This window comes from Toxorhynchites rutilus, chromosome 2 (assembly GCF_029784135.1).
Source record: "Toxorhynchites rutilus septentrionalis strain SRP chromosome 2, ASM2978413v1, whole genome shotgun sequence".
NCBI lineage: Eukaryota > Metazoa > Arthropoda > Insecta > Diptera > Culicidae > Toxorhynchites > Toxorhynchites rutilus.
Genome location: NC_073745.1, coordinates 133,696,444 through 133,707,281, shown reverse-complemented (window position 1 = coordinate 133,707,281; position 10,838 = coordinate 133,696,444).

Genomic DNA, 10,838 nt, shown 5'->3' with positions numbered 1-10,838 from the left:
GGAGAGATCGGCATTGCAAATACATGAAAGTCGGGGGTATTTTTGTTCCGACTGAAATGTGTTTCCCTAACACAGATTTCAAATACATAGAGTGTGGGGAAATTGGCATTCCAAATACATGTAAGTCGGGGGCTTTTTTGTTCCGACTGAAATGTGTTTCCCTAACACAGACTTCAAATCCATGGAGCGTGGGGAAATCGGCATTGCAAATACATGAAAGTTGGGGGTATTTTTGTTCCGACTGAAATGTGTTTTACCAACACAGATTTTAGAACCAAGGTGTCTGAGGAAATTGACATTGCAAATTCATGCGAGTCGGGGGCATTTTTGTTCCGACTAAAATGTGTTTGCCTAACACAGACTTCAAAACCAAGATGTCTGGGGAAATCGGCTCTGCAAATAAATGCAAACTGCGAGTACTTTTGTACTCGCTTGTCTTTGTCCAAACAAGAATATGTTTCCTTAACAAGGTCTTTCGGAGGTACTTCTGCACTCGCATGTTTTTTGCACTCCGAAAAGTGTTTTCCTAACACGGATTACAAAAGCGGGTACGAACACCACGCTTTGGCTCGGTTATTCAAGATTGTATTGAAGGATATGCATTCATATCTTCTGCTCACTGAATTCCTAGGCATACCATTCGATGATTAGGCAAGATGTTGATAACCAATTGCTGCGATGACGCCTATTGATTAAACAATATGCGTTCGACGTATATGTCAAAATCGAAACTGAGTGCCTGAAGTTCATCAAATCAAGCAAATTCGCGGTTCGAGAAGTAAGTACACTTGAAAGATGCAAACTTCAGAAGGAAACGTTCGAGAAGTACGTACACTTGAGAGATGCAAACTTCAGAGGGAAACGTAAAATGAAATAATCGCTTGATAATTCTTCCGTTCACATATTTTGGCCTAATCATCATACCAAACGTAAAAGGATTGTCATTAAATTTACTCGTAACGAAGAACATAATCTATCACAATGGATGAATTGACCTTACATGGAGTTATACAATCTTTTTACTCATAAAGCAAATATATTGAATTCAATTGAATTCGAGAATTGTTTCATTCAATCAAAAATTCAATCAATACAAACAAATGATTAGTACGATAAGGTAGTCCCACGTGAACCTAGCGGTTATATCATAGACATAATCAGGGTTGCCAACTATAATTTTAAAAAATCAGGGAGAATGAAAATAAAAATCAGGATAAATCAGAATAGCTCGTATTGGGTTGTATGAAAAGTTAATGTCGATTTTTGGGAAAACAAAAACATAATTTTCAATCAAAATAATTTAATTTTGTATCCATAGTTCTGTTTCACAATCTTCCACCATCTTTCACACAGCTTGAATATTCTATCCTCTCAGAACATGTTTGCTTCCTCGTCGAATACTGCTGCGAGCCATGCATTTGAGGAACAGGTTGCTTGGTAGTAGCTGATTAGACAGAATCCATTCCAAATCTCACCAGAAACAGAGTATATCTGCCTTCGGGCGAAGACCGGGTATGTAAAAAAAAAAATAATAAGCCTGGTATAAATCCTCGCATAAGCGGAAATGCTAGTGTTTCACCTGACTTTTTGATCGTTTATATTTTTTCCGAAAAACCTACAGCATCACTACAGTGCATAGTTGCAGAGAAATCAATATTCAAATTTTCATTGAATTCATCATCCATGCTTTGGAATGAATCATTACTCGACAAATGAGAAAAGCATATCAGTGGAAGCGTAGCAGTGGAAGACTTGTTGAATTCTTCCTAATTTTTATGATATTTAGTACTGTTATAGATATATTTACAATAGTCCCATCATTAAAGTTGATTCTGCTGTGAAACAGATTAACAAATTATATATAAAATCTTTTTATATTGACTATGGATTCAAAAATTGTCTCTTGAGTAATTTAGGAAAACCACGAAACAATTGAGGGTAGATATAAAAAAGTTAAGTACAGATTTGCGTCTAGAGAATTTAACTTAATGTATGATATATACAAGTGCGATCCGAAGAACTATCATGAAAGAAAACTTTGACATGGAAACCAGTATATTTATTACGAATAATGTTAAGAGTACAAAAATCAGGAAAAATCAGGATCATTTCAGAAAAATCAGGATAAAATGAGTGTTCGTCAGGATATCAGGGAGCGTGCTAAAAAGTCTGGGATATCCTGAAAAATCAGGAAGGTTGGCATCTCTGGATATAACTCACCCATTTTATTTTAAACTAATCGTTTTTAAATAATCGTTTATAAAAAAAAAATATTCCAAATTGGTTTTGATATTATGTCGAACTTTTCTTCGAATACCACTTATCATTTTTTGGACACTCTGTTAGCTAACCTAAGTGGCTTTATCTCTATCGCATCCCGAGTCACCTTTTCACTTTCTTCAACTTCTGTTTGACAATTGTGTCGCCTAGTTGCAAAACCGGTCAAATCCACAAGTTTGAGAAATTCGTTTTTTGGGTTTTTTTAGACCTTGAATACATTTTCCACTTATTGGTAGTGAGAAACAGCACCAATATCAATAAATTCCCTATAAAACACGCGTTTGAAAATCATGATGTGTTGCAAACAGATGGCATGATGCTACAGAAAATCGTCTTTCCTGTTTAATTTTTATTTTTGGAGTTGGCCGGTTTTGCAACTAGGCGACACAATTGCCCAATATTTCTCAATTGGGCGGAATTGCAGGCAGTTGTGTAAACTGAGGTCCTTTTCGAAGAAATCCATCTCGTTGTCTCGATTCTACTGTAGTAGTTCTCCGCTGTAGTTGCAGCTTACCAAATCAGGCCATAACTTTACAGGTCCACTGTGAGCATACTGGTACGGAAGAAAACGTTCTTAAGACACTCCTGCCTGTACATTTTGGAATCCTTAGTCTTGTTTGTAACGGAACCATAGCTGCAAATACCTTGCCAGATCATAAGCTTCCTTGTTAATTTATCGGTGGAAATGAATCGTTCATCTTCATCTTCATGAATCTTCATGGGGTAGAGGAAGTGGGGGTAATACGGACATGTTAAGAAAATCTTCAATTATATCTTTGGAAACTCATGTTCCCCAAAACTTAAACGCAGTTTCGTGCAATTCAATATACCGTTTTTTTCGAATTAATCCGCCAAATGTTTTACAGAAAAATGTTTTTCAATGTTTTTTTTACTGAAATTAAAACAGACTGAAAAGTAGAACATTTTTTGTCAATGCGGGTATAATGGACATATAGTGGGGGGGAATATAGACAGGTTTGTAATACACGAAGCGTAAAGGATTGTCGCTCGCAAAGGAATAATTTCGCTCTCTCTTTGATCGTTTGTTCGTCCAGCAACAATATAGAACAAACAGAGAAAGCGAGCAAACAAAGAGTTGAAAACTCTTTCCATCATGTATTGGATGTGATATCAACACATCACTGTCCATTTCGCACCACCTACACATTTTTTTTAAATTTTCCACTCACAAATGATTTTACTGTGCCGTACATGTTTAATACCGCTTCTCTGATAACTCACAAACTGAAATCTAATCATCAGTAAATTGAATTTTGATATTAAACCACTCAAAATACTTAATTTCGAAGCAGATAAAATTACATCCACACGCGGAATCATGTTTGATTTTCAGTTTTTGTTTACCTTTTCAACTTTTGATCAGTATTCATTGTCTTAAGGTGGTTCAAATATTATAAGATAACATGTAGAACGGATTCTTGTTAACATAAATTTCAAATTCAAAATGTAACTATACAAACCAACCACCTGTCCATATTACCCCCACTGTCCGTATTACCCGCAGTACATATGAGGTGGAGTAATAGGCAAAATATATTCGGATTGGTGAACAGAATATGGCGTTGTCATTATTTGCATTCAATATAAAGTGAATATGGAAGAAAGAAAGCAATGTTAAAAATACTCACGGTTTCATGATGTTATGAGCAAAATTGCTCATAAAATCTTGCAATTGATTCTTTTTTGAAGGATGACAATTTTATTGTGACTTATTTCCATCATTGAAGCGGTAGGAAGGACCAAAGAATAGTCGTATTCGTAACATCTGATGATGAGACCACTTTTGCGGCGTCAATCATAGTAACCCACGAGATTTCAAACAAATTTAGAGAGTGCTATCAGTTGAACTTCTGAAGTTATGGCAACTGCGCTCCATGGTTTGTGCATACTGAGAACCAGTGTTGCCACATTTTAATCTGTACCAGATGGGTTAAAAATCTTTCTCATCTGTACGTTTTTTGCCAAAAATCTGTATCATCGAGAATATTCGTTATAGAGAACAAACCAATAAATAGCGTTCATCGTATCGTTGCTGAGCCGATTTCGAAGCTTATTTTCATTCTGATCATATTCAGAAAAAAATCGCTCGACAGTCGAGGAGTGAAGAATAGTGAGAACGTTACATACACGACATCGAAGCGCCAAAATGCGAACGGACCGTCAATTCTTTTTAGCCATCCAATTTTTGTCCACCAACCCTGCACAAACTCGTTTTCTGAAACTGTGATTATATTACGGAGTAATTTTATCTTTGGATTACGGAATATTTTGGCGAAGCAGCTTATTTATGTCCTACACAAAGGTTGCTAAGTTGCTAAGTTGTGTTAATTTCAACATAAGAAGACGGAACCTACGAAATCACGACTTTCTTCGCCTTCCAACTGCGCGCACCAATTATGCCCATCATGAGTCTGTGTCTAGCATGGTTCGGATATTCAATCGTTATTTTGAAAACATAGATATCAATCAAAAGTCGTTTCAGTTGTAATTCAGGTTAAGGCAACTAGTTAATATCATTCAGTATAATCGTGCCCCGTCGAAAATTTCTGGACAAACCTGAAGCGGAAGGTCTACTTCAACAATTCATGGCGAAAACATAAGAAGAATTAGTAAATTAAACTAAGAAGGAACTGAAAAACATGCCAACAAGTGTGTTTTCGACAGCCATGACCAGAGATGCCAACCTTCCTGATTTTTCAGGATTTCCCAGACTTTTTGGCACGCTCCCTGATATCCTGACAAACACTCAATTTTCCCTGATTTTTATAAAATGATCCTGATTTTCCCTGATTTTTTTCTTTTTGCTTTTTGCATTTTTTACTTTTTATTTTTTGGTCAGAAAAAAAAATCCATATAAATATACTGGGAGTTTTGCTGGTTGTATATGAAAACTGTCATAATAGTCTACATAAAAAAGCTCTACGATCCGCGCTTATATAATTTTTACTTTTTCTTTCGATTATACTTTTCGCATTTTCGAAGGTACAATGTCGACATTTTTTGAATTTTGAAGTTAACGTGAAAGAAATATAATCTATAAGAATCATATGCCCGAAGGTTCTTGCAATTCAATCTCAATAAAACGAAGATTAGAAACAGAATTGGAACGAAAACGATGAAAGGAATATTAGCGACCAAAAATTATGTACAGTTAAATAAAAACGATACAGGTTTCATTACATGTTCGCAGCAAATAACATCCAATTTACAAGAATTTTAGAAGTAAGAATGTGTAAGCATCTTTTTTATTAAACTGTAATTATTATTAAAAAGTGTTTTATTTCTTGAAGAAAATATATTAAATTGTTTGTAAAGCAAGAAGTTGTAAGAATGATCCGTGAGACACGACAAATGAATTAGCAGGTACACTACATATGTTTAAAATCTCCGTTCATGTGCATCAGTTGAAACATGGTTACGTAAATCGTTACGACTTGTGCGTTTCATCTATGCATCGATTTTTTTTAAGCAAATCGTGGCGGGTGATGAAAACAGGTCATTTTAAATAATCAGACTGACCCGGTCTTCACCTGAAAAACAATTATGATCTGGTTCAGGTGGTATTGAAGAGGAATTCTGTATTGTGAGTTTCTACCAAGCAACCAGTCGATACATTCCCACAAATACTGCTCCCAACTGAACAAATTAGCTTCCATAATTAAATAATGTTTAGAATTGTTAGGCTACCTGAAAGATTTCAGCACTTCCTGAATTGTTTGCAAAACAACACTGTGCATATAAAATTCAAAAAATAATACTTTTGTTTTCTCAAAAATGGGTACGAACTTTCCGGACAACCCAATATGAGCTATCCTGATTTTCCCTGATTTTTTTTTTCATTCTCCCTGATTTTTCAAAAAAATAGTTGGCAACCCTGGCCATGACGAAAGTTCCGGCCCTCTGCCGGAAGGCCACCCGACAGGGCGTCGAAAAATTTTCCAAAAAAAAAAAATTAAAATAACAAATATTACGGTATTTTCAACATTGTTACAACTATACAAGAGCTCACTTCGGTTTTGGTTATTCCGGGACTACAGTGATTTCATTTTATTAATCAATATATCAATATCTAGTAAATAGATAACAAACCAAGATTAGGTAAATTTTTCGATTTCGAAAAGTTTCTAAGTCACACTTTTTTGATTTAAAATTTCATAATTTTTTATACGCCATGTGAAACATGGTCAATAAAATTATGTTTAATGGGAAATTTGTCCCATTAAATTATCTTTTTTTTTAGTTTTTTTTTGAGGTCACTCGAAAATTTTCCATTTTTAAAGCGTTATTAAAATAAGCTTTTGAAGAAGTCATTATCAAAAAGAATTGAATCACTCTAAAAATATTGTATTCACATATGGAAAAATTATGGATTTTTGTCTAATATTTCGTATCCGGCTGGATAGTGAGTAACCATACGGTATTCTACCAGATAGCAAATATTGGCCTGATAGGCCGAATAACGAATAGTTACCGGATATTCGGTTCACAAGTTTGATTGATTGCACTATGCGACATAGCTTAGATTACACTTATCGTATGACAGTAAACGGTTGAAAACAGCTGCAAGAACTAAAATCATATCTTTGGTTCGACAACGATAATAACAATAAATCTTTATTACTCGCCATTGGAGCTGTTACAAATAGCGGTCCGAATGCAATTGATTTTTTTTTTCATTTTTAAATTGGTCATCTGTGACTCATTTCTGTCAGAAATAATGTTCACTTGTTGCAATCGTCGTGCGCGTACTCTTTAACTCGAGCTCCTTTATTTCCGAAATTCCAAATAATTTCTTTCGTTTTATTGTTTACCGAAAACGAACCGATAAAAATTTATTAGGCAAAATTACACTCTTAATTCGATCGTTTTATACTTGTGCTACCTCTCTGGATGTTAAACAAGTAAATTGACGTGGATCTTCTTCTGTTCCCTTCTTTCTCCGAAGGACTGGGTGGAATCAATGGCACACCAATCGAAACAGGAGTGATCGGCAATCGAATCTTGGCAATTAATTTTTGGGACTTATTGGAATAAATAGCATCCTGGGCTACAGGTTTTGGTTTTCAATTTTGGGTTTTCTCAGTTTAGTGACATTTTCTACGATGTAGTACATTTTAAGATAATCGTGAAGCACAAAACCATGAATTTAATTAATAAATTGCATTTATGTGCTTGATGTTTCAATAAGAAATTGAGAATAAACAATTTCCGCCGTTTTCTTGAAAGCATGAAAGGTTGTCGCATTTGGCTCTCACGAACATTCATAGGGACGATTTCTGTAACTCATGGAATCAATTACATACTGTTGATCAGGCAATTTATTGTCACACAAACATTTACCGGTGTTACCAACTAAAATGCTAAACTACACACGGCTGCGAATTGAGAAAATGGATTGGAATATTTTTAAATAAATTCTAGGAGATGTCTTCAGCACACTCGTTAAGCACCATAAATATATTACCTGATGTTTAATAATTTATTAAATCGAGTGGCGAAAACGATTGAGTTCTTCGCACTCTCCGCACTACATGAACCTGGGAGCCAGACTTGGAATGCGATGATGGAAATGCAATTGATGAGGCATACCAGCTGACTAATCGGTCGTCTGGATCGAAACCATCTCAACACCGAGATTACCAAACAACACATCAGTCAACATCATCGGCGTCATGAACAGAGCTTTCGGCGGTTTGATAATCAGCATACGCTGCATTTCTTTCATTGAGCTTTCTGGCAGGCGAACTAATATATTTCAATAATTTCTCTTTATTTTTCATTAATATGTTATATTATTAAGAAAAGTATCTATATACAGCCATTCCATGCCAAACCGATATAGTGGTTCTCAGATTTCCGTGAAAATTTATACTTTTGTTCTTTATTGCAAAACATTTGACCCGTATTTTTTTGTTTTTTCATTAGGGTGACCATTTTCATTTTAGGGTTGTCCGAAAAATCAAGTTTTTCCTCTTTTTTTTCAAAAATGCCTTTTTTCAAAAATTCATAACTTTTGAACTAATAGACTGATTCAGATGATCGACATATCAAATTAAAGCCAATTGCCTTTTCTGAAAAAATACTATACCTGCAGAAAATTCGAAATCTGTTCTCGTTATTATTGATTGTATTCGTTTTTTATTGTTTTCATAGTCTCAAAACCAATAGCGCTATATTTTTCTCTGGAAATCTGAGGATTTTTCACATAACTTGTCGAAGCCAGAGAGTCGTATCAATTAATTGACCCATCCTTCTTTTTTCGAGCAGGCCGAATTTATTTCCGTTGTTAAATGACAGATGGCATTTCGTCCCCTTCATAAAGCTTTCATCCCACACATGTGCAAGTAACCTCAATTCGCATCGCCGGCGAGCTGGAAACTTTTTGGATGAACACAATTAATTATTGAAATCATTCTAATCACATCATTACTCATCATTACTTATTTTTGATCAATATTTTTGAACATGTGGTTGAAGGAGACGAAACAAACAATAGCGTGCGCTAGATGGATTCTTATATGCGTTGTTTGATGATTCGATTCGGTCAGGACAGCTTCATTCTATGATGTCTTGTGCTGTACCAACAATCCTACATATACGCAAAGGTAGAGAGCGAACGACTGCGATTTCTATGACACAAACAACAGAAGCGGTTTTATGAAGAATACATTCACTTGCCCGACGCTATCATGAGTAATGAGCAACACCGACACAGCCTTTGTTGTTGCCAGTCTAAAAAATGACATTGGCATGACAGCACGTGTGTTCGAACAAAAGAAATGAAGTAATGATTTTCATTCAAATTTTGGCAATTTAACATTGCTTTTGGGTTTGCTAATCGGATAGAGAGTAATTTGATTCACGATCCACGAAATCCACAGATAAATCATTTTGATGTTTATTTTGCGTCAAGGCAAATCTTTTATCACTTTTCATGGCAGATGAACAAAGTACAAAGCGTTTTTCATAAAGATTAATGACACGATCAAAAACGTAGGGTGATATCCAATATATCAACGATGAAAATCTGATAATGGTGGATGATCATTCAAAAATATTAACGCAGACATTGACATTCCAAACCGTTTAGTGGTACCATATCCGCCTCAGCCGAGCAAACATTCAATGCTCATATTAATGTTAAGCTCTGCAGTTCGATGAAGAGCAATAAATACATTTGCAAGTCTGTGAAAAATGTGTTTTCATCTATGCATCGATTTTTTTTAAGCAAATCGTGGCGGGTGATGAAAACAGGTCATTTTAAATAATCAGACTGACCCGGTCTTCACCTGAAAAACAATTATGATCTGGTTCAGGTGGTATTGAAGAGGAATTCTGTATTGTGAGTTTCTACCAAGCAACCAGTCGATACATTCCCACAAATACTGCTCCCAACTGAACAAATTAGCTTCCATAATTAAATAATGTTTAGAATTGTTAGGCTACCTGAAAGATTTCAGCACTTCCTGAATTGTTTGCAAAACAACACTGTGCATATAAAATTCAAAAAATAATACTTTTGTTTTCTCAAAAATGGGTACGAACTTTCCGGACAACCCAATATGAGCTATCCTGATTTTCCCTGATTTTTTTTTTCATTCTCCCTGATTTTTCAAAAAAATAGTTGGCAACCCTGGCCATGACGAAAGTTCCGGCCCTCTGCCGGAAGGCCACCCGACAGGGCGTCGAAAAATTTTCCAAAAAAAAAAAATTAAAATAACAAATATTACGGTATTTTCAACATTGTTACAACTATACAAGAGCTCACTTCGGTTTTGGTTATTCCGGGACTACAGTGATTTCATTTTATTAATCAATATATCAATATCTAGTAAATAGATAACAAACCAAGATTAGGTAAATTTTTCGATTTCGAAAAGTTTCTAAGTCACACTTTTTTGATTTAAAATTTCATAATTTTTTATACGCCATGTGAAACATGGTCAATAAAATTATGTTTAATGGGAAATTTGTCCCATTAAATTATCTTTTTTTTTAGTTTTTTTTTGAGGTCACTCGAAAATTTTCCATTTTTAAAGCGTTATTAAAATAAGCTTTTGAAGAAGTCATTATCAAAAAGAATTGAATCACTCTAAAAATATTGTATTCACATATGGAAAAATTATGGATTTTTGTCTAATATTTCGTATCCGGCTGGATAGTGAGTAACCATACGGTATTCTACCAGATAGCAAATATTGGCCTGATAGGCCGAATAACGAATAGTTACCGGATATTCGGTTCACAAGTTTGATTGATTGCACTATGCGACATAGCTTAGATTACACTTATCGTATGACAGTAAACGGTTGAAAACAGCTGCAAGAACTAAAATCATATCTTTGGTTCGACAACGATAATAACAATAAATCTTTATTACTCGCCATTGGAGCTGTTACAAATAGCGGTCCGAATGCAATTGATTTTTTTTTTCATTTTTAAATTGGTCATCTGTGACTCATTTCTGTCAGAAATAATGTTCACTTGTTGCAATCGTCGTGCGCGTACTCTTTAACTCGAGCTCCTTTATTTCCGAA